Here is a 26,297-nt window from a genome sequence, read left to right on the forward strand (position 1 = left end):
CCATAAAGTGGCACTTCTCCCAATTCAAGACAAGATTAGTTTGCTCACATCTTAGCAAAACACGATCAAGGTTGCTTAAGCAATCATCAAAATAAGTTTCGTAAACAGAAAAATCATCCATAAAAACCTTAACAATCTTTTCACAAAAGTCAGAGAATACAGCAGTCATACATCTTTGAAAGGTAGCAGGTGCATTGGATAAACCAAAAGGCATACATCTATAAGCATAAGTTCCAAAAGGGCAAGTAAAGGTGGTTTTGTCTTGATTGGGTTGTGAAACAGGTATTTGAGAAAAACCAGAATATCCATCAAGAATCCAGAAGTGTGTGTTCTTAGACAGTCTTTCTAGCATTTGATCAATAAAAGGCAAAGGGTAATGATCTTTTCTAGTTGCTTTATTTAATTTTTAAAAGCAATTACCATTCTATAGCCAATAGCAATTCTTTGTGGAATACGTTCATTTTTATCATTAGGAACAACAGTAATACCTCCCTTTTTAGGGACAAAATGAACGGGACTTACCCATCTACTATCAGATATGGGATAGATTATAAATGCTTCAAGAATATTTAATATTTAAGTTCTTACCACTTCTTTCATCCTAGGATTCAAACGTCATTGGTGATCTACAACAGGTTTAGCGTTAGTTTCCATATTAATCTTGTGCTGACATAGAGTGGGGCTAATGCCCTTAAGATCACCAAGAGTATATCTAATAGCAGCTTGGTGCTTCTTCAGAATTTCCAATAACCTTTCTTCTTCATGTTCTGAAAGGTTAACACTAATAATAACATGATATATCTTTTTCTCATCAAGATAAGCATATTTAAAAGTGTTTGGCAATTGTTTTAATTCAAACACGGTATCACCCTTAGGTGGAAGAGGACCCCCTAGAGTTCCAATAGGTAAATTGTGTTTGAGTAGAGGTCATTGTTAGAAGAAGATTTTATCTATTTCATTTCTTTCATGCATATGCATATCATTTTCGTGGTCTAGCAAATTTTGTTCTAGTGGATCAGTAGGCGGCACGACAATAGAAGCAAGACCAATTATTTCATCCTTACTAGTTAATTCCTTCTTATGATGTTTTCTACTAAACTTAGAAAAATTAAACTCATGAGAGTCATCACAAAAAATAACACCGATAGTTTGTTTCTCACAATCTATTTTAGCATTAATGATGTTCAAGAATGGTCTAGCAAAAATAATGTGAAAAATCCATCTTGTGGGGAATCAAGAACTAAAAAATCAGTAGGGTATTTTACTTTCTCTCACAAGACTTCAACATCTCTAACAATCCCAAGTGGTGTGATGGTGTCTCTATTAGCAAGTTAAATAGTAACATCTATGTCTTCTACTTCAGCGAGTGCTATGTCCTCCATAAGTTCTCAATATAAGGTAAAAGGAATAACACTCACGCTAGCACCCAAGTCACATAAACCATGATAACAGTGATTTCCTATTTTTACTGACACAACAGGCATGCCAACAACAGGTATATGTATCTTTTTCATCTGGTTTGGCAATTCTAGCAACTTCGTCATAGAAGTAAATAACATGCCCATCAATGTTTTCTACCAAGAGATCTTTAACCATAGCAACACTAGGTTCTACTTTGATGTGTTCTAGGGGTCTAGGTACTTTGATATTACTTCTGTGAACCACGTCGAAACCTTAGCATGTTCCTTTATCCTAACAGGGAAAGGTGGTTTTTCAATATAAGAAGTAGGCACAACTAGATCCACATTGTAAATAATAGTTTCTTCTTTAGCTATTATTGGTTATTTAATTTCCTATCTAATACATGGATTATATTTAAACCACTTCTCCTTAGGAAGATCAACATGACTAGCAAAAGATTCACAAAAGGAGGCTACTATCTCAGAGTCAAGTCCATATTTAGTGCTAAACTTGTGAAAAGCATCGTTATTCATAAAAGATTTAACACAATCAAACTTAAGCTTAATACCCGACTCTTTACCTTATTGACTTCTTAATCTTTAGAGTTGCGTTTCTTTCTAAAAGATCGCACCTGAATTCAACAGTCTTCTTCATAAAAGAACTAGTACAAGAAGTATCGAGCATGGATCAATCCACATGAGAAGGCCGAGCATAAAAATTTCGAATAATAATTTCTATTGAGAGCTCATGATTGGGGCATGAATATAACATTGACTTAAGCCTCCCCCAATCTAGAGCGATACTTTCTACTTCACGAGGCCAAAAATTATATATATAATTGTGATCACGATGAACTAGATGCATAGGATATTTTTTTTTGGAGAAATTCCAATTTCAATCGATTCCAGTTCCAAGATCCAATATCATCGCATAGCCTATACCATGCCAATGCTTTTCCCTTCAAAGATAAAGGGAAAACCTTCTTCTTAGATTCATCTCCAGGAAAACCTGCAAGCTTAAATAATTCACAAATTTCATCCACATATATCAAGTGCATATCAGGATGTTCAGTTCCTTCTTCTGCATAAGGATTAGCTAGCAGTTGTTCTATCATACCTGAAGGAATTTCATAACCAATATTTTCAGTAGGTGCAGTAGGTGGAGGAGCAACTAATTGTGGTTCCGGTGGAGTTGAGATACCCCGAATAAACCCCTCAAAGGATGGTTCTCCATAGTAACAAGTGATAATAAATTTCAGCATGTAGTAATAATTTTTCCTTACCAATTTCCACTTACCAAGAGCGCTTAACTCCCCGGCAACGATGCCAGAAAAGAGTCTTCATGACCCACAAGTATAGGGGATCAGTTGTAGTCCTTTCCATATGTAAGAGTGTTAAACCCAACGAGGAGCAGAAGGAAATGAATAGTGGTTTTCAGCAAGGTACTTTCTGCAAGCACTGAAATTATCGGTAACGGATAGTTTGATAGCAAGATAATTTGTAATGAGCAAGTAATGGTAACGGTAAGTGAATTTCAGCAAGGTAGCCCAATCCTTTTGTGGAAAAGGACAAGCCAAAATGGTTTCTTATAATAGGAAAAGCGTTCTTGAAGATACACGGGAATTTTATCTAGTCACTTTCATCACGTTGGTTCGATTTGTGTTCGCTACTTTGATAATTTGATATGTTGGTGGACTGGTGCTTAGGTGTTGTTCTTACTTGAATGAACGTCCTACTTATAATTAACCCCCTCGCAAGCATCCACAACTACGAGAAAAGTTTTATGATAAAATCTAACCATAGCATTAAACTTTTGGATCCAAATCGGTCCCTTGTGAAGTAGCGCATAAACTAGGGTTTAAGCTTCTGTCAGTTTAGAAACCCATCTCTAATAACTAATCCACAATGCATCCCCTTAGGCCAAAATATGGTGAAGTTCCATGTAGTCGATGTTCACATGACACCACTAAGGGAATCACAATATACATATCATAAAAATATCGAACACATATCAAACTCACATGATTACTTGCAACAAGGTTTCTCCCGTGACCTCAAGAACAAAAGTAACTACTCACAAATTATAATCATGCTCAAGATTAGAGGGGTATTAAATAGCATAACTACAATATGTAATCAACACTACTAGTCACTCATAGATACCAATCTAATGTTCCCGTACAAAGATTGCACACTAGAGATGAACTAGGGTTTGAGATGAGATGGTTCTGTTGAAGATGTTGATGGAGATTTCCCTCCGAAAGATGAGAGGGTTCTTGGTGATGACGATGATGAGGATTTCCCCCTCCAGGAGGGAAGTTCACCTTGCGGAATCACTGCATCAGATGGCAAAAGTACTCCTTCCCAAGTTCTGCCTCGAGACAACGGCGCTCCATCCCAAAAGTCCTTATATACCAGAATTGGGGTACCAGAGGTGGGCCGAGGAGGGCAAAACCCACCAGGGCACGCCTAGGGTACCCAGCGTGCCCTGGTGGGTTGTGCCCACCTGGTGGGCCTCCTCCGGTAGTTATTTGCTCCAGTATTTTTCATATATTCCAAAACAATTATTTGCAAATTTTCAGCTGATTTGGAGATGTGCAGAATAGGTAACTTTGACGTAACTTTTTAAGGTCCAGAATTCTAGCTGCCGGTATTCTACCTCTTTGTGTAAACCTTGCATATTATGAGAGAAATGGCACTAGAATTACTCCAAAAAGCATTATTATGCATAAAACATAGTAAATAATAGTAGGTAAACATGATGCAAAATAGACGTATCAACTAATCCCTCCGTTCTTAAATATAAATTTGTTAGAGATTCAAATGCGGACTACATACGCAGCAAAATGAGTGAATGTACACTCTAAAATATGTCTATAAACATCCATATGTAGTTCTTATTGTAATATCTAAAAAGACTTATGTTTTACCGAAAAAGGATTTCAACCCGCTTTATAAATAAAGCAACGATGAACAACACCCTGTACAAACGCATGCCACCACAACACACACACACGCCCAAGGCAGTTTAGGAACGGAGGAAGTAATATACTTATAAAGAAAAGAAGAGGAACATGGTAACAAAGAGCAAGCACATTTTAGATAATCTAATGTGTGTTGCCCACCCATGATGAACCAGAGCATACATAGAAATGCAAATCCCTGTTGTTTCTCTATATGTGGTGCACATGCTTTTCGAAATGAATATAGGAACATTACCAGACCAATTGCTCTATTTAGTAATATGAGCATCATATCAGATTCATATTTCAACAACTAAGCTTTGGAATTATGAGTGGCATGTTGTTTCAGTTGATGGGTTGAAGTTTTGAGGAGCAGTGCTAGCATGACATGAAGCACCTACAATGATGGTAGTGAATATAAAGGGGCAAACCATAAGCTTTACGAGTATAGTGGTCATGCCACGGAGGATCTGAAGGTGCAAACCAGACAAAGACTACTTCGTAGCAAATGTTTGCTTTCAATTACCAATATGATTTGGTATGGACAAGAAAAGTACAGTAAACAAGTTACGATCTATTTACTGGGTGAAATCAGTAACTTAAGCAGATATGAAAGATTATTGCTACTTCTTAAGCTTGCGTTGATATTCCCTTGAAGAGGAAAGGGTGATGCAGCAAAGTAGAGATAAGTATTTTCCTCAGTTAAAAACCAAGGTATCAATCCAGTAGGAGGCAAAAGAATGTGTCCAGTCTATGCACCTGCACAAACTAACAAACACTTGCACACAACATGCAAAAGGGGATGTAAATCCCTTCATAGTCACGAACAAGAGTGAGATCTGATAGAGATAGGTATAGAAGATAAATAAAAGAGCAAACGAAAGTAAATATAAATAAATTGCAGCAAGGTATTTTTTGGTTTTTTGGGTTTGTAGATCTGAAAATATATGATGGAAAATAGACCCGGTGGGCACAGGTTTCACTAGAGGCCTCTCTCTTAAAAGAAAACATACGTGGGTAAACAAATTACTGTCGAGCAATTGATAGAAAAGCGCATAGTTAAGACGATGTCTAAGGCAATGATCAAGAATATGGGCATCACGTCCATGTCAAGTACACCGAAATGATTCTGCATCTACTACTTTTACCCCAGACATCGACCGCTATCCAGCATGCATCTAGAGTATTAAGTTCATAAGAATGAAGTAACGCCTTAACTAAGATGACAAGATTTACAGGGTTAACTCAAGAAATATGATGAAAACGCCATCTTTTTATCCTTGATGGAAACAATACAATACATGCCTCGCTATCCCTACTTTGTCACTCGGTGAGGACCCCGCAAGATGAACCCAAAACTAAGCACCTCTCACGTTGCAAGAAAAACCAATCTAGTAAGCCAAACCAAACTAGTAATTCGAAGAGAAATACTTATTTAATCATGCATAAAAGATTCCAGAGAAGACTCAAATAATATTCATAGATAATGAGATCATAAATCCACAATTCATCGGATCTTGACAAACACACTGCAAAAGAATATTACATTGGATAGAACTCCAAGAACATCAAGGAGAACATTGTATTGAAGATCAAAGAGAGAGAATAATCCATCTAGCTACTAGCTATGGACCCGTAGGTCTGTGGTAAACTACTCACTTCATCGGAAGGGAAGCGAGGTTGATGTAGATTCCCTCCGTGATCGAATCCCCCTCCGGGAGGGTGCCAGAAAAGGCCCCAAGATGGGATCTTAGGGGAACATAGGCTTGTGGCAGCGGAAAAATATTTTGGTGGATGCTTCTGATGTTGGGGGAATATTTCAGAATTTATAGTGCAAAGATTAGGGTTGGGGTCTCTTGAGGTATCCACCAGCCAGGGGGCACGCCCACCTAGGGCATGCCTTGAGGGCTTGTGGGCCCATCGGGACACTTCTGGCCCTCTCTCCAAGTTACGTGGGTGTCTTATAGTCCAGGAAAAATCATCGCGAAAGTTTTATTCCGTTTGATATTCCTTTTCTATAAAACTCAAAAAGAAGGAAAAAACAGAAACTGGCACTGGGCTCTAGGTTAATAGGTTAGTCCCAAAAATAATATAAAAATAGCATATGAATGCATATAAAACATCCAAAACAGATAATATAATATCATGGAACAATAAAAAATTATAGATACGTTGGTGACGTATCAAGCATTGCGAAGCTTAATTCCTACTCGTCCTCGAGTAGGTAAATGATAAAAAACAGAATTTTTGATGTGGAATGCTACCTAACATATTTATCCATGTAACCTTCTTTAGTGTGGCATGAATATTCAAATCCATAAGATTCAAAACAAAAGTTTAATATTGACATGAAAACAATAATACTTCAAGCATACTAATAAAGCAATCATGTTTTCTCAAAATAACATGGCAAAAGAAAGTTATCCCGGCAAAATCATATAGTCTGGCCATGATCCATCTTCATCACACAAAGTATTTTATCATGCACAACCCCGATGACAAGCCAAGTAATTGTTTCATATTTCTGATGTTCTCAAACTTTTTCAACTTTCATGCAATACATGAGCGTGAGACATGGATATAGCACTATAGGTGGAATGGAATATGGTGGTTGTGGAGAAGACAAAAAGAAGGATAAATTCTCACATCAACTAGGTGTATTAACGGGCTATGGAGATGCCCATCAATAGATATCAATGTGAGTGAGTAGGGATTGCCATGCAATGGGTGCACTAGAGCTATAAGTGTATGAAAGCTCAAAAGGAAACTAAGTGGGTGTGCATCCAACTTGCTTGCTCATGAAGACCTAGGGCAATTCGAGGAAGCCCATCATTGGAATATATAATCCAAGTTCTATACTAAAAAATTCCCACTAGTATATGAAACTGACAAAATAGGAGACTCCCTATCATGAAGAACATGGTGCTACTGTGAAGCACAAGTGTGGAAAAAGGACGGTATCATTGTCCCTTCTCTCTTTTTCTCTCATTTTTTGTTTGGGCTTATTTGGCTTATTTTTTTATTTGGGCTTCTTTGGCCTCTTTTATTTTTTAGAAAGTCCGGAGACTCATCCCAACTTGTGAGGGAATCATAACTTCCATGGGACAATGCTCTAATAATGATGCTGATCTCACTTTTATTTACTTACAACTCAAGAATTACAACTCGATACTAGAACAAAATATGAATCTATATGAATGCCTCCGGCTGTGTACCGGAATGTGCAATAATATAGCATAGCAATGACATAAAAAAAGGACAAGCCATGAAAACATCATGCGAGCTATCTTACGATCAAGCAAAGGAATTTGCCAATGATGGTGCGTGTCATAATAAAATGAAAGGGTGGATGTTGCATGGCAATATATCTCGGAATGGCTATGGAAAGGCCATAATAGGTAGGTATGGGCCTGTTTTGAGGAAGATATAGGGTGGGTTTAATGCACCGGCGAATGTTGCGCGGTACTACAGAGGCTAACAAAGGTGGAATGGTGAGAGTGTGTATAATCCATGGACTCAACATTAGTCAGAAAGAACTCACATACTTATTGAAATTTTTTATTAGCTATCAACAAAGTACTACATGCATGCTCTTAGGGGGATAGATCGGTACGAAAAGACCATTGCTCGTCCCCGATCGCCACTCATAAGGAAGACAATGAAAGAATAATTCATGCTTCAACTTCATCACATAACGGTTCACCATAGGTGCATGCTACGGGAATCACAAACTTTAACACAAGTATTTCTACCAATCCACAATTACTCACTAGCATGACTCTAATATCACCATCTTTATATCTCAAAAAAATGCAAGGAATCAAACTTCTCATAGTATTCAATGCTCTTTATATGAAAGTTTCTATTATATCCCTCTTGGATGCCCATCATATTAGGACTAAATTCATAACCTAAGCAAATCACCATGCTGTTTAAATACAGTCAAAATAATATAAGTGAAGCACGAGAGTTCAACAATTTCTATAAAATAAAACCACCTCCGTGCTCTAAAAAGATATAAATGAAGCACTAGAGAAAACAACCTAGCTCAAAAGATATAAGTGAAGCACATAGAGTATTCTAATAAATTCATGATACATGTGTGTCCCTCTCAAAAGGTGTGTACAACAAGGATGATTGTGGTAAACTAAAAAGCAAAGACTCATATCACACAAGACGCTCCAAGAAAAACACATATCATGTGGTGAATAAAAATATAGCCTCAAGTAAATTTACCGATGGAACGAAGACGAAAGAGGGGATGCCATCCGGGGCATCCCCAAGCTTAGATGGTTGGTTGTCCTTGAATATTACCTTGGGGTGACTTGGGAATCCCCAATCTTAGGCTCTTTCCACTCCTTATTCCATAGTCCATCAAATCTTTACCCAAAACTTGAAAACTTCAAAACACAAAACTCAATAGAAAGCTCATGAGATCCGTTAGTATAATAAAATAAATCACCACTTTAGGTATTGTTGTGAACTCATTCTGTATTTATATTGGTGTAATATCTATTGTATTCCAACTTCTCCATGGTTCATACCCCCCGATACTACCCATAGATTCATAAAAATAAGCAAACAATACATAGAAGACATAATATATTATATGTAAACTTCTTATACTTCAGTAACTCCAAAAATTCTGAAAAAATAGAAAAATAGACGCAATTCATATATCAATCTTTTGTAAAAAAATCATAATTTTTTGACGCTCTAGTGAATTTAAACAATTCTGTTACTAGATGTAAAAGTTTCTATTTTTCCAGCAAAACCAAATCAACGATATACCAAAGTATCACATAGGTCTTGCTTGGCGCAAACACTAACTAAAACACGAAAACACAATTACTACAGAAGTAATAATGTGTATACTCGTAAAAACAGAACGGAAAAATATTGGGTTGTCTCTCAGAAGCGTTTTTCTTTAAAGCCTTTTAGCTAGGCATTGAGATATTGATGATTCTCACATAAAAATAATAATTCAAACACACAGGGAGCATCATGTAGCATGTGGAACACAAATTTAAGTCTAACATAATTCCAATGCATAGGCATTTTATGAGGAAACAAATTATCAAGACAAGCAAAAACTAGCATATGCAAGGAAGAAGAAAGAAACAATAGCAATCTCAACATAACGAGAGGTAATTTAGTAACATGAAAATTTCTACAACCATAGTTTCCTCTCTCATAAAAGATACATGTTGAATCATAATAAAATTCAACAATATAGCTATCACATAAAATATCCTCTTCATGATCCACATGCATGCAAAGTTGACATTCTTCCACAATAGTTGGATTATAATCAAATAAAGTCATGACCTCTCAAAACCCACTTTTATCAAAAAATTCATAAGATTGATCATGATCCAAAGTAGTGGGAGAATTATTACCTAGAGTTGACACTCTTCCAAACCCACTTTCAGTATTATTGCAAATATATTCATCACGGGCTTAAATAAAATTTCAAGATCATAAGAAGCATTATCACCCCAATCATGATCATTGCAATAAGTAGTGGACATAGCAAAATTAACATCCTCAAGCTTGGGGTTTTGCATATTATTAGTAAAACTGTCATTAATAGAATTTATAATAACACCATTGCAATCATGCTTATCATTCAAGGATCTATCGTGATTCACTTCATAAATTTCTTATTTTAGCACTTCATCGCAATTTTGAGATTCAGGAATTTCAAGCAAAACTTCATAAAGATAATCTAGTGGACCCAACACAGTAGCAATTGGTTCATCATAATTGGATATTTTAAAAAGATTAGCAAGTGGATGAGGATTGATAAACCTTTGCTTTTGATTTTCAATAAACACACAATTATACCAAGCAAATGAGTAAACAAACCAAGTAAGACATAGAGGCAAAGAGGGAAAATAAAAAGGCAAATATTTTTGTATTTTTTCAAAATGTTTTTGAAGTGGGGGAGAGGAAAACTAGAGGGAAATGGAAAATAATGTAGGTGCAAGAGTTGAGAGTTTATGGTGGGTAATCGTCAGGCTTGATGTAGAACCTCTCTGGCAGTGGTGCCAGAAATTCTTCCTGTTACTTCTTGAGCTTGCGTTGATTTTTACCTTGAAGAGGAAAGGGTGATGCATCAAAGTAGACATAAGTATTTCCCTCTGTTAAGAACCAAGGTATCAATCTAGTAGGAGGCACAAGCAAGTCACCAATCTCTGCACTTGCACAAACTAACAAACACTTGCACACAATGCGAAAAAGGGGTTGTCAATCCCTTCACGGTCACAAACAAGAGTGAGATATGATAGAGCTAGGTATACAAGATAAATAAAAGAGCAAACAAAAGTAAATATAAATAAATTGTAGCAAGGTATTTTTGGGTTTTTTGGTTTGTAGATCTGAAAATATATGATGGAAAATAGACACAGGGGCCATTGGTTTCACAAGATGATTCTATCTTGAAAGAAAACATACAATGGGTAAATAAATTACTGTCGAGCAATTGATAGAAAAGCACATAGTTATGACGATATCCAATGCAATGATCATGAATATAGGCATCCCGTCCGTGTCAAGCAGACCGAAATGATTATGCATCTACTACTATTACTCCACACATTGACTACTATCTAGAAAAGGCCCCAAAATGGGATCTCACAGGAACAGAGGCTTGCAGTGGTGGAAAAGTATTTTGGTGGATGCTTATGATGTTGGGGGAATATTTTGGAATTTAGAGTGAAAGATTAGGATTGGGGGACTCCCGAGGTGTCCACAAGCTAGGGGCCCTGCAAGGGCGCGTCCTTAGGGCTTATGGGCCCCTCATGACTCTTCTGGCCCTCTCTCCAAGTTACATGGGTGTCTTCTGGTCCAAGAAAAATCATAGCGAAAGTTTTATTCCTTTTGGACTCCGTTTGATATTCCTTTTCTGTAAACTCAAAAATAAGGAAAAAATAGAAACTGGCCTGGGCTCTAGGTTAATAGGGTAGTCCCAAAAATATATAAAATAACATATTAATGCATATAAAACATCCAAAACAGATAATATAATAGCATGGAACAATCAGAAAATATAGATATGTTGGAGGCGTATCAAGTACCACCTCTCTTGCAACGCCGTGTAGGCCCCTGCTGATACATTGAGGGTGCTACAAGTGTGATGGCTGTCGGTGGCGCGGAAGAAGACTTGAGATGGCAGACGGCCGGGTCGAGGGATAAGTCATGTTGCCGTGGATGAGTCGGTCGTAGGAGTGGCAACGGTAAGGTGGAAAACGGCGCCGATGAAGCGAGGGGACACGATGAAAGTATCCTCGTCCGACGTCATGGATGAGAGACGTCCATGTCTTGACGTGGACGACAGGGTAGGTGTAGCGGCTCCGGCAAGGTGGATGATGGGGTGGCGGGCGGAGGAGGCTGGCTGGTGTGGGGAGGTTGTTGTGGCGTCGATGATGTATGAATGGGTAAATGGAGGGGGAGGATGAGGGGATCTCAAACTTTGGGACACGCTTGTCTGAAATGTGGGAAAGTTATAAACTTAGCCTCGGTTTAAAATTTCAGATTTGTCATCGGTTGGGGATAGGATGCACTACAAAAAAATACACTTTCGTGATGATACATGTTTGTCACAGTAGGTCACGTTTTTTGTCATGCATGTACATCCATGACAAATTTATGACAGAATCAAGATAGTCATACCTGTGCTGTCATCGAAGTGTTCCATGACATTACCAAAATTATCATCATGGAAGTGTCCACTTCCATGACGATAAATCATGCGTCACAGAAGTGCTTTCGTCAAGGGTGACCGACATGTGGCATCCACCGTAACGGAACACCGTTAAGCTATCGGGTCGGGTTTTGGATCTGATAACTCGTTAACAACCCCGACCAATGGGGATTTTCCATGTGTAAAATCATCATTGGCTGGAGGAAACACGTGTCGGCTCATTGTTGGGACAGATGTCATCCACTCATTGGACAGAAGGCGCCTATGATACGTCGAAACGTGGCACGGCCCAACAGAGGCCCATTCCTGTGAAAAGGCCGCCTCGTTTGACTTGGTCAAAAGGTGATGGGTCAGCCCATGGAAAGCCTGTTAACGACCTGTTCGCATATAGCCCATTTACAGCCCGCTAACCCAAGGCCCGTTATGCCCTATACGAATTAGGCCCAGTAGCGTCATCTGGGCCATCCAATATGATTCCAGCCCGTTTTCACTTCTAGCCCATGTATGGCCCATGACGTCTTTCGGTCCATATGAGGCCCTATGTAACTCTTGGCCTATTAACGGCCCGTGGTGAAATGGCCCGCAATGAACAGTGTATCATTTTAGACCCATTAACAGCCCATGGTGAATCTGGCCCGTAATGAACAGTGTATCACTTTATACCCATTAAGGGCCCGTTATTCAGTTGGGCCGTTTCCAACCCATGTTATATTTCGGCCTTCTCAGAGCCCATTTATTCTTGGGCTCATTTCGAGCATTCGTTTACTTACGGCCCGTTACTATCATTTTCTACTTTTGGGCCAAATTCAGCCCATGGTTACAGCCGGCCCATTTGTGGTTCGTTAATACATTGGGTCGTTTTCATAGCGTCATCAAATACAACCTATTAACGATGGCCCGTTATGGTCGGCCCATGAACGGACGATTCCAACTCTAGCTCTTATACGGCCATAATGCGGCCTATTATTGGCCCATGTTTGGCCAATCGATCATACGGCCCGAATAAGGCCCATTGATGATACGGCCCGTAGAAGGCCCATTGTTTCTACGTCCCGTAGAAGGCCCATTGTTTCTACGGCCCGTAGAAGGCCCAATGTTTCTACGGCCCGTAGAAGGCCTACTGTTTCTATGGCCCATAGAAGGCCCACTGTTTCTATGGCCCGTAGGAGGCCCAGTTTCATTACAGTAAATATTAGCCCATGGTTGTTATGGCCTAGTTTTAAAAAATAGGTTATTGTAGCCACTAGCAAACCGTGGAAAAAGAACTGCACTGACTACAAGCAAACAAATAAACAAGACAACAAGGAAATAAATAAGCAAGAAACTTATGCTAGGCTATCACGGCTATTACACATATTACATCCACTGGGCATCAAAGTTCACCACCAGTGAAAATATAGGGAACATAGCAGCATATAAACGCCGCAGCAAAACAAGTCCAGAACTGAAACCACTTCAGAAGAGTTCAAGAAACAATATCCTGGGTACCCATAATGCTGGCAAGATGCTTAGCAAGCTTATTAACATTCTCTTGTTTGGCTCTTAAATCCTCCAGCGCTTGTTGTTGCACAAGAAAGTATGCATCTGAATTCTGCAGGGACTTCCTCAGTCCTTTGGCTTCTTGCCGCAGCACAGCTGACTGATGCCTTTCAGCTTGTAGCTAAGACTGAAGAAGCTGAAGTGATTCAGGCAGCGAGTTTGCAGAGCTTGTGCCAGCGGTACTGGCCAGTAACTCGAACACTACATCAACGCAGGACTGTGGGGTTTTCTCACTGTCTACAAGACCGTTTCTATCACCTTTCTTGGAGACCAACAAGGTTGTCTCACTATCTTGAAACTTATCTGCATTACTTTCTCTACCATTGCATAGTGGGGTGCTCTTCTCCAATATTCTATTTGCATACTACAAGAGAAACAAGCAGACACATCACATGTTTAGCTTGTAGTATACCAAACTCATTTTGGTAAACCGGTTTAGTACTAAGGTGGACAGGATAACAGCATGAAACAAACATATATCTATGTACTATGGTCACTGTATTGTCCATATCATTCTAGTTTATGTTTCCTAATCAAGATAGAGACACAGTTCGACTCATATATTTTTAAGACACAGCAGCATAGACAGAATATAAGTGTGAGAAACTACACATCATTGGCAGCACTTGTAATGTGCATCACATGAGAACATAACTGTTTATACAACTTAAACTGAAATCAACATAGAGCAAGAAGTTAGAACAGCAATCCAGTTAAAGAAATAGGTTTAAAACATACCTGTTGCGCCATTGGAGTTTCAATTGGATCCTTCAAATTCGAAAGTAGTTGGTATGAGTAAATACAGTGATGCAACAACAAAGGAGTATGGACCATAGCTACGGAATCTGACCTGAGAACAGTTGGTCTTCTGCTTTAAACGTGGAGTTTGGGTTAGTTGTGGTGGTCTTCGTGCTTTGGGCACTACAGTAGCTTTACAAACTGCTCATGTGGGGGTACTCTGTGGTGGACATGATGCTTTGTCAACTATAAGTGGGTTACTATCCGCTGGGGTTGCGGTTAGATGGGTTTTAGCTGGTTCTCTGCCCAATGGTGTAAGTGTGCAATCTGGAAGAGTCTCGATTATGTGTGGTGGGGCTAGTTTGTGGGCCAGTACAACCATGGTTCTATCTACATCATGGGTAGCACTGTCTTTTGTGAAGAACGGGTTTTTGCTCCCTTAGATACTACCATCACCACCTCCAATTCAAATGGCTGATAAACAAGAAAAGAAATTGAACGTACAAACATTGTATGATAGACAGATCTGGTAATTCACATATATGTTGTCTAACCAAACAGGACAACATGACACAATTTCACATATATGATGCCTAACTAAACAGGATAGCATGACACAGTTTCAGATATATGATGGATAACTTAACAGGATATAATGGCATAATTCAATATATGATGAGTACCTAAACAGGATGACATGACAAAACTATATGATGTCTTTCTAAAATACGTTGGGATGAAATAATTCACATACATGTTGTCTAAGTATACAGGATGGCATGCTATAATTGACATAATTGATTCATATACTAAGTAGCTGGCACTCGCATGTATGATCTCTAAACTAAGCAGATAGAATTCAATATTGTGCATATGATGTCTAAACTAAGCAATGCAAGACACCATATGCATCATATGAGAAATATAAACATTGCAACTTAGAGCATACACCTCAGGTGGGATATAGGACTAGTCATCTATCTCTGAATCCTCCTCTGAGGAGCTCCCAGTAACCATCAAGATATATGCTTCAACAGGTACCATTGCCTGCTCTGAAGACCTTGTTTTCACTCCATATTTTTCCATAACCGGCTCAAATGGCTGATACGCATGAAGAGTAGTTCAATATACACAGATTGTCGATAAATGGAATATGTAATGAAAAAAAGATGGCATGAGATAATTCACATATATGATGCCTGGCTCCATGGCGGTGCATAATTCACATATATGATAACTGGCTGAAAAACATGGCATTGCATAATTCACATATCTGATATAGAAAGCAAACATGAGGCATTCACACAAAGCATGTCTAATCTAAGTAGATGGCATGGCAATGCAAGACACCATATGCATGATATGAGCAATATAACCCAGCCAAGTTAGAGCATGCACCTCGGGGGGGGGGGGGATACGACTGGTCATCTCTCTCTGAATCCTCCCCTGAGGAGCTATCTGTAACCAGCAAGAAATCTGCATCGACAGGTAGCACTGACTGCTCAGAAAACCTTGTTTCCACTCCAGATTTTCCCATGACCGACACAACTGGCTGATGCACAGGAAGAGTAGATGAATGTATAAACATTGTTGACAAATGGAATACATTAAGGAAAAAATATGGCACGATACAATTCACATATACGATGACTGGCTAAACAGGATGGCATTGCATGATTCACGTATATGATGCCTGGCTAAAGAAGATGGCATTGCATAATTCCCACATACTCCCTCTGTTCCTAAATATTTGTCTTTTTAGAGATTTCAAATGGACTACCACATACGGATGTATATAGACATATTTTAGAGTGTAGATTCACTCATTTTGTTCCGTATGTAATCACTTGTTGAAATCTCTAAAAAGACAAATATTTAGGAATGGTGGGAGTATGATATAGAAACCAAACAGGTGGCATTCACACAAAGCAAATCTAAACTAAGCTGATGGCATATAAGATGTATAATGTAAGCAATGCAAGGCGCCATATGCATGATATGACCAACATCAGCATGCCAGGTTAGAGCAAACACCTCAGGTGGTAAACAGGCATTGTCGGCTCCTTTTGAATCTCCATCTGAACAGTTATCTTCCTCTGGAATACAATCTTGAAATGCAGGAGAGGGTGGGGGCACTTCGCCCACCATGGAGCAGCGTCTGCATGACATTATATTCGCACGCAACGGTCTTCTCTTTTTCTCTACATGTTTAGTATGATTGTGAACAATATCTGACATGCATAATAAATAAAATAGTTAGATTTTGTAAGGCATAAGGGGTGCATGCAAAAATCAAGGCTGATGGTAGCAAACGAGTAGCTGCATCAAAAACTAATGATAGCAGGTAGATTATCACTACTAAGGAAAAGCCTAGCAGCAGCGCGGGTTTTGGGCCTATTAGTAGCACGGGGGACGGTGCTACTAATAAGGCGCTACAGCTAACGTATAGCAGTAGCGCGGGTGCCACCCGTGCTACTACTACGTCCTTTAGTAGTAGCGTGGGTAAAAACCCGCGCTACTACTAATCTCTAATCTCTGATTTCTTTTGAATTTTTTCGAAAAAAAATTCAATTTTTTCCCCTAATTTTCAAATTTCTGAATTATTTTAACCTCAAATCTCTAATCACCCCTCATCGCTGCTCAATTTAATCTCGAATCACCCCTCATCATTCCAAATCATCTAACTTCCCGGATGGTCACCCATCCTCTCACTACTCCAGCCTGAGCACGCTTAACTTCCGGGTTCTATTCTCCCTCGTTTCCAAGTCTGCACTTGTTGTTTTCCTGACAATAGTAAGATGTCAATCCTATTAACCTCAGGAATTTAGCTTGAGCATGAAGTCACACATTTCACTGTTTGAGTTTGAAACTATTGTTCTAAAAAATTAGTAACACTAATATTTCTTGAATAATTAGTTTGACCACAGTTTGACCATAGTTTGACCACAGTTTGACCATAGTTTGACCAGATTTGACAAAAATACAAAAAAACTAAAATAATTATTTAGTAACACTAATATTCTTGAATAATTAGTTTGACCATAGCTTGACCAGATTTAACAAAAATAAAAAAACTGAAATTTGATGATTTTTTTGCCTCTAGATCTTAAAAGCCCCGTAACTTTTTTTTCTGTTAGGTTTTTGAGGATTTTGAAAATTTGGATGTAACTTTTTGAGTAGATTATTTTTCATATAAAAAACTTTTTCATCCGAGTTAGTATGCAAAAGTTATGCCCATTTTTACAAATTCTCGAGAGATTTTGCAAATAAAGTCGAAATTCATATTTGCAAATTTTCCCAACAACTAGACCACATATCACATGCGAAACTTATTTTATTTTAATTTTTTGACATTTTCATCATTTTCTTTTATTTTTTTTAACTGAAAAGGCAATCCACTTAGTAGTAGCGAGGGTTAAAAACCCGCGCTACTACTATGGCACGGGTTTGAAAATGGTACCTTTAGTAGTAGCACGGGTTTTTACCCCTCGCTACTACTATGGCACCACTTAGTAGTAGCGAGGGTTAAAAACCCGCGCTACTACTATGGCATGTCCCGGGGGGCACGGTAGAGACCGCTTAGTAGTAGCGAGGGTTAAAAACCCGCGCTACTGCTATCAACTTAGTAGTAGCGAGGTTTAAAAACCTGCGGTACTAGTAAGTAGCAGTAGCGAGGGTTTTTAACCCTCGCTACTAGTAAGCGTCTATGTATAAGCTTTTCCCTAGTAGTGTATAGCTTCAGTTTAAAAAGATAGACAATGGATCATCTATTGTTTGTTGCCCACCCAACATGAACCACATAGAAGACCCCAGATGAACCAGATAGTAGACACATACTATTGGTTGCTGGCTCGATATGAGACCCATGGGCAATTCAAAACTAAAGATTGAATGATAAAGTAGCAGGTAATAATAACCGATGTATAACGTAAGCAAACACGAAAGACTGCGACCTCTCTTCCGGAACTGTCTAGTCCTCAGGTTCATCTGCTCAGTCGATGATGGTAATGCAGTTGGTGTGGCTGCCGAAAACGGGGAAGATGATCTGAGGCGGCAAAAGAAAGTCTGCAGGGGGATCTCTGCTGCAGTGAACGCTTCTGTCGATGGTGCACCTTAGGTGGGGTGGATGACGGCACGGTAGGAGGAGGACATAACACATAGATTTTTCTTTGACACCAATCTGAAAATGAAGTAAATCTGTAAGGGCTCCTTAGAATTGGAGGATTCTATAAACGCAGGGACAGGAAAAACACATGAATAGGATAGGAATGCACGTGCAAAACAGAGCATTTGGAAACATAGGATTTCAGTCAACCTGGGTGTTTGGCTCACATGAATTGGAAGAACAGATGAATGGAGAAAAAAGTGATGCGATGAGTGTACAACCTCTTTGGCATAGGCTTGTGTACCTCAGCATCATTGGGTTGGACATGGAGGATGGTGATGACGCTGGTGTGACTGTCGGAGGCGGGGAAGAAGATCCGAGGCCTCTGGAAACAGCGCCGAGGGTACTACTCTGCTGTGATGGACGGTTCCGTCGTTGGAGCAGCTCCGCTAAGGTGTACGGCGACGAGGCTGAAGCATGACAAGACAACCAACTTTAATCTGAAGTGGGACCCTAATATCATCTGCAATAGATGATGTAAAATACATCACCAAAAAGTGCTAGATGTAAAACGCATCAGCCACGCCACGGCCGCTCCGACAGATGCTATAGGTACTGTTCACTCTCAACTTAACTGAAGAAAATGAACTTCACAGTCGAAACTGAATTTTAATGTCAAAACTGATTGAACTAGTAACAGAGCATTGCAATAGATGTTTAGGGCGTTCGATCACTAGTAGCAGAGAAGCAGTGATCTAAATCAGCAGACGCTCGAGCAGGGAACACACTAGCAGAGAGCAAGTTGTGAAGTAGCACCGCGAGCGAGTGCTAAAGCAACAACTCCTGTAGCTGCCGAGGTCGTGCAGCAGCAGCAGCAGCGCAAGCGAGAGCAAGAGCAGAGCAGTAGCACGAACGAAAGCAGCAGCAGTGCAGCAGCGCGACTGACAGCAAGAACAGAGCCGCAGCGCGAGCGAGAGCCGGAGCAGCTGCAGCTAGTGCCGTTCTGGAAGTCGCCGTCGAGGAAGCAACGACATGGGGGAGAGACACCGTGGATGATGTGGCCGGCGACGGCGCCGTCGATGGAGACGCGATGTCTGCTCGGTATGGAGCACCGGCAGCCCCGTGAGATCGAATAAAAGATAAAATGCACCGGTGAGTGCAGAACCTCCTTGGTGGCGCCGAGTTGGCCTCGGCTTCATCGGAGGAATTGGTGAGGGTGCTGCGGTTCCGGTGGGGCAGGTCAAGATGGCGCTGTGGGGATTGAGGTGGCGCGATAGATGAGGCGCATGTTGGGGCAGCTCCTTGGAGGTGGAGGATGGGGCGGCTGATCCGGCGGGTCGACGGGATTGACAACGGAGCCTCATCCAGTGCGGTGGATGAGGGATGGCGAGCTGTTGCGGTGGACGACGAAGTTGGGGAAGAGTCTCCGGCTGGGCGGCGATCGGGAGGCCGACGGAGGAGCATGGGGTTTCGCGGGTTTTGGCAACCTCGGTGTACGAATGGGGGGGCGAAGGGGGAGGGGGGAGCCAAGCTTAGGGACGTGCTTGTCCGAAATGTAGGGTAAGTTACCAGCGTACCCCCACCGGTTTTGACACCGCGGCGTGGAGCTTCATTTCCGGCTGAGGGGTAGAAGGGGGATTTCGCGTGTTTGGGCTACGGGAGCGATTTCGGATGAGGACGGAGTTCTCGCGCGCGTCCAAATTTCAGGATAACAAGGCGCAGTGCAGGTTGAAGAAGCAGGAGTTTCAAAGCAGGTGAGACAAAATATACTCGAGCTTGAAAATTTCGGGATAAAGGTGCGGATTCCTTGTTCGGCAGAACAAACTTAACGTGTAAAAAAATCATACAAGACACAAGAGAGTCATGTCCCCTTTTACTATATTGCTATAGATGCCATTGAAAAAACTAAAAGATAAATGTAAAAAAAATCGGGAGAACATGATTACCCTGCACAGTACCAAATCGATTCACACTTCCCTCAACAACAACAGAAAACAAATTAATTCCCACCAAAGAAAGAGTAATGCCCGTTTTTATATGATTATAGATGCCATGATCTCGAATTTCAATTTTTGAATCCACGTTATGTTGAATTCGAATATATCATTAGGTGACCTTGCGGTTTATAATTGATGTAGTCATACATTTTGATCTTGCATCATATATGAACATTTTACTCCACCATGTGAACATATATATTGTTGTCTACCATATGGACTAAATTTGAATCAATTTTCCTTATTTGAATATGATTGTTGTCAAGTTATACAATAATTTAAATATTATCTTGAAAACAAGAAGACATGCATATAGCAGTAATCATATTTCACTATGAACTACATGTACCATACGCTCTCCAATTCAAATATATGTATCCATTTTATGTTGAATTCAAATCATAGTACATTATTGGTCTAGGTAGCGAGATGTTCGGGATAATCTAAACCCTGTTTTCATACGTATATTTTTTGGCTGAATTGGGACAAGATTTGGTATAAGCCTCTTGCAAAGCCAGAGATTATCTCAACAAGCCTCGTGGTTCCGAGAGGGAACGTGTCACCTTTGTGTGCGAAACGATATATGCTGCCTCCCCCTGATTTTATTTATAGAGGCAACATAGAACTATATGAGTGCCCTGTTAAATTTTGGAATTATTTCGGGTTCATTTGGCCTTTTTATACATTAATTGAGTTTTTGGACTTTTAATGTGCATAATCTAAATATGAATTGCATGCACATGCTCCGGTGCACCAAAGTGGGTTGAAAAATCACATGTGTGTCCTTGGTTCAATTTCTAGGTCCCATGGAAGAAATGAGAATGAAATTCAAACATCTGGGCGTCATGACTCTGCCGAGAACATCGAGAAACTGAGATTTTAAATTCATGTAAATCCAAAACTTGGCTGGAAATCATGAAACTTGGCATGGTGTCATGTCATGGCACTAACATGTTGTGGTAAAAAATTGGGCCGATTTGGAAGCTCGTGGTTCTAAGACGGAACGTGCCACCTTTGAGTGTGAAACGATATGCGCTACCCCCCCCCCCGCCCTTGAGTTTCTTAACAAAGGCAACATAGAACTACATTAGTGCCATGTTAAATTTTGGAATTATTCCGGGATTGTTTGTCGTTTTTTATACATTAATTGAGTTTTTGCTCATTTAATGTGCATAAGTCAAATTTGAACAACAAGCACATGCTCTCATGCACCAAAGTTGGTTGAAAAATCACATCTATGTCCTCGGGTTAATTTCTAGGTCCCATGCAAGAAATGAGAATAAAATTAAAACATCTGGGCATCGTGGCTTGGCCGAGAACATTGATAAACTTGGTTGTAAAATTCTTGTAAATCCAAAACACATCTGAAAATCATGAAACTTGGCATGGATGTCATGTCATGGTACTACCATGTTGTGGTAAAACAAATGGACGAATAGGAATAGATTTGGGTATAAGCTTCTTGCAAACCGAAGCTTCTCTCAAGAAGGCTCGTGGTTCTGAGAGGGAACGTGTCACCTTTGTGTGCATAATTCAAATTTGAAATACAAGCACATGTTCCAGTGCACCAAAATCCAGTACTAGTACCATTTACGTGCCTCCATGTGTCCCCATTTTTTATTAGATAGGAGGCGCCATGCAGGGTAGCTATTTGAGTATGAGAGGCGTGCGATCAGACCCCTGCGCGTGCTTATCGGGAGGAGAGCCCTTTGACCTCCATCTGCCGTCCACCTCTCTCCCAAGGTCTCAATTGATGGCGCCCGAGCCTCTGTTTAATGGCGTGGCTATGTCTCACTCGACTGAGATTTAAGAGAGAAAACAAGAAAATCTGAAAGCATGGACCTTGATGTAAGATCCGACGGACCTATATAGCATCTAGTGCGACTTATAGCAAGACTGATGAATATATAAGGACAATTTTTTTTGATCAAAGAAGGGCTTGCCCCTTCCGATTTTCATTACTGAAAACCACCACAATTCACAAGAAGTTCAGCACAACTCCAGCCTAAGACGAAGGACTAAAAGCTACTCCCTCCGTCCCATAATATAAGACGCTTTTTAACACTAGTATAGTGTCAAAAAACGTCTTACATTATGAGACGGAGGGAGTACCAGATTGAAATCGCAACATCCCAAGAAGCCAACAAAGGCCAAACATCCACGCTAGAACCCAACAGTTCACAACCGACAACACAATCCACATCCTAAACTGATTATTACATCAAAAGAAACCAGGAAACTGAAGGAAGCCCAGCAGCAACTAGAAGAACAGCAACGCCAGGGTCGCCACAGTAAGAGTTTTCTTCATTCCAGCCTCGCAACATTGATCTTCCACAGAAAGATAAGGACGATTAATTGTCTTACATAATTAGAAAGATAATTAAAAAAGCCACATGCGGCTATGCCCGAAATACACAAGGGAAAAAGAAGAAGGAAGACAAGGATCTGGCTCGCTGATCTCTACTTTCTTGATGTGTTGCTGCAGGCCGCGGGAACTAGTCTCCGCGGCGAGCGGCGATGAGCTCTTTCGTGTCCTCAAGACGCTGCTTGAGAACATCCATGGATTCCTCCACCAGCCTTTGGCGCTCGTTGCGGAGCATGTCATTCTCGTCCATAAGTTTCTTGACGATGACGTCGGTCCTCTTCAACAAGGCACTGGTCTCCTCCTGCTGGTCTGCACTTCGGACGATCTTCTCCCTCAGCAGGTCGCGCTCGGCTTGGAGCCTCTCATTGCCCTGCCTTAGTTGCCGGATGACGCCGGTAGCCTGTTCAAACGAGGCTTTCACGTCGTCGTGCAACCTCGCCAAGCCGGAGATCTGATCCATCTGGCTATGGACGATCGCATGCATGCGCCTGTAACGGAGGGAGTGCTTGTCATCAAAATGGATAAAAAGGGACGTATCTAGAACTAAAATACGTCTATATACATATCCTTTTATCCATTTTGATGACAAGTAGTACTTCTTACCCAAAGGAACTTTATATCCAACAGACACAAAATATCTGTTCGACTGTTGGAAATTACTGATCTGATGTCGAAGTAATTGCTGCAGCGCCACCAAAACCCACCATTTCTTAAGCTAATGTAGACCAAGGTAATCCCTATATTAGCATATTAGTAAGATAAACAGAAGGCACCGTCGAAACATTTAGGACGTGAGCTTGTCAATCTAAATGTGGAGGGACACAAGCTTAGCCCCGGCCAGCAGCATGGGCGGAACTGTCAAGAAGGTCAGCTCCTGCACGTCGACGTCGCCGGGATCCTTGCTGCTTGTCACCTCCATTTCCACCTTGACGGCGTCGGTCGTGCCTTTGGGCTCCCCCGGCGAGCCGTTTTCCCATAGCTTGGCCAAGTAGTGCAGTAGTGGGGATTCCCCCGCTCTGATGCAGACGACCGACATAGCGATAGGCGCGCCGATGTCGAGCACGCCGCCAACCAAGAAAAACGCGTGGCGGTCCTCCTCCGCGAACAGCAAGAGTCGTGCCTCCGACAGTGGCACTTGCAGCTGGAGCACCTTGCCGTACTGGATCCTGTGCACGGGCATGGGATGCGGGGTGCTGATGTGGTGGTAGAGCGCCGGCGGAGGGCCTTCGTAGCCACAGACGGGCACGGGGCATTTGCAGGGCGCGAGCAGACACATGCTCTGGTGATCGGCGAGCTTGTGGTAAGTGACATAGAGCCCACAGCCTTCGTGCGGGCACTCCACCCTCACCGACGAAAGGACGGAGTCCACCGCCGTGTTCCGCACGTCGAAGCCACCACCGTGCTCGCACTTCTGGCACTGCCGCTGGTTCCCGGGGCGCTCGACGCGGCAGTCCGCGTAGGCCAGGTGCCCTCCCTTGCACTGTAGAAATCAATCCAATAGCACATCAATCAAGAAACCTGCACCTTGCTCAATCAGCCGAACGAACGAGGAGTATTGAAACCTCATACACTGGAGGCGTCAAGGGGCGGAGGCACAAGGGGCAGTGGAGCACGGTGAGGTCCATCGAGACCTTAGAGAGCTCCATCGTCGGGTCCTGTTCCTGTTCGGTCTGCATGATCTCGCCCTCCTTGTGCACAACCATCTCTCGACTTGGGCCGAGGTATTACAAAGCTTACCGTCACATATTTTATACTCCCTCCGAACAGAGGGAGTAAGTCTATAGAGATTTCACTAGGTGGACTACATATGGAGCAAAATGAATGAATCCAAACTTAAAATGCATCTATATACATCCGTATGTAATTCATAATGGAATCCCTACAAAGACTTATAATTTAGGAACAGAGGGAGTACTACTTCAAGGTGCATTAAATCAACACATGCAAGTACTATCAAAAGAACAGTCACTGCATGCATGCATGCATTGTAATTAATGCATCGGTAAACGCAAATTATTGAAATATATCGAGTGAAGTGCTTTGATGTGTCACGTCAACTCGTACGTCAACGAGAAGTTTGATTATCCTCTCCCTCGTGGACTTAACTGCACCTGCCTTTGGCTATATGACAGGTTGGCCACACACCTGTCAGGCCCACCTATCATACACGCAAAGACAGGAGCATCCTTCCTCGCCCATGAGCGTGGTGGCTGGCAAGACTAGGAGAAGCTTTCGCTACACGCTCTCCCTCCCGCACGCGGTGGACATGCAGCAGTTCAATCGGTGTCAGATGGCCAGAAGCATACTGTAGTACTCCTCCAGTGCAGTAGTACACCATCATTGTTCGACTTCCCGAAGAGGCAAAGAGCCAAGCGCAGCCCGGACGCTCGTGTGGCAGTTTCATGTGTAGAGTAGTCTAGATAGCGTGTACCGTGCCTGTAAGCTTAAAAATCGTTGGGGTCGGCTCCATGCTATGTGGCCGTCTTGAAGTTTTTTTTTAAATTAAAATATTCTTCTGGCCCTACCTGTCACCCTGGTGATTGTAGTTTGCACGCACATCTGGTCAAGACAGGAATATATATTTTAATTTGTTTTTTTTGAAAAGGGGGGACTCCCCGGCCTCTGCACCAGAACGATGCATACGGCCACATAAATTTTAATTTGTGGTGGGTAAATGTTAGAGGTTGCAGCAAATATATTGTACACTGCGGGTCTTTTAGCCAAGTTTAGAGGCAAGCATGTGGGGCCAGTGCTATGATGTGTCGCGTCAACTCATAGAACGAGGAGAAGCTTGATTTTACTACACGCCTTCTCCCTCGCCCATGCGCGTGGTTGCTCACAAACGAGGACAGGCTTTTTCTTAATAGTAGTACTTCTACAACAAGCTATCTGTCTCGCTCGCGGTGGTCGGACATGCAGTAGTGGATTTGACACTGTAGAAGCAGTAGTAGTAACATCATTGTTCGTCTTCTCGAAGAGGCGAAGTGCCAAGCGCAAACCAAACGTTGCAGTTGCGAACATTGGAGCACGCATATAGCCAGGCTCTTGCATGAGACAAAATTGCTATGTGAGCCCACTATTGTACTAGTACCTACAACTACTTGCTAGTATGGCCCTGTAAACCAGAAAGGAGTATTTGCCCTTCTAGAGATTTCAACAAGTGATTAGACTACACCGGGACAGAGTACATATGGAGCAAAATGAGTGAATCTGCACCGTAAATAAATACGTACTAGTTCTATCGTTTTCCTCTCCGAGGTGCACAATATTGAGTATACTGATTAGTCTCTTTTTGACACGCATTTACGTTGTTTTTTTTTGACACAGTACAGATGCAAGCGCTCATATACACGCAAGCGCTCATATACACGTGCATACACTCACCCCTATGAACGCACACACGCACGACACTATCATCTTGAAATTTACAAAGTCACCATAGGCACCTCGTCGTCGACGGGTCCATAGGTGCTTGAATACCAAGG

The sequence above is a fragment of the Triticum dicoccoides genome, chromosome 4B (assembly GCF_002162155.2).
Source record: "Triticum dicoccoides isolate Atlit2015 ecotype Zavitan chromosome 4B, WEW_v2.0, whole genome shotgun sequence".
NCBI classification, from domain to species: Eukaryota; Viridiplantae; Streptophyta; class Magnoliopsida; order Poales; family Poaceae; genus Triticum; species Triticum dicoccoides.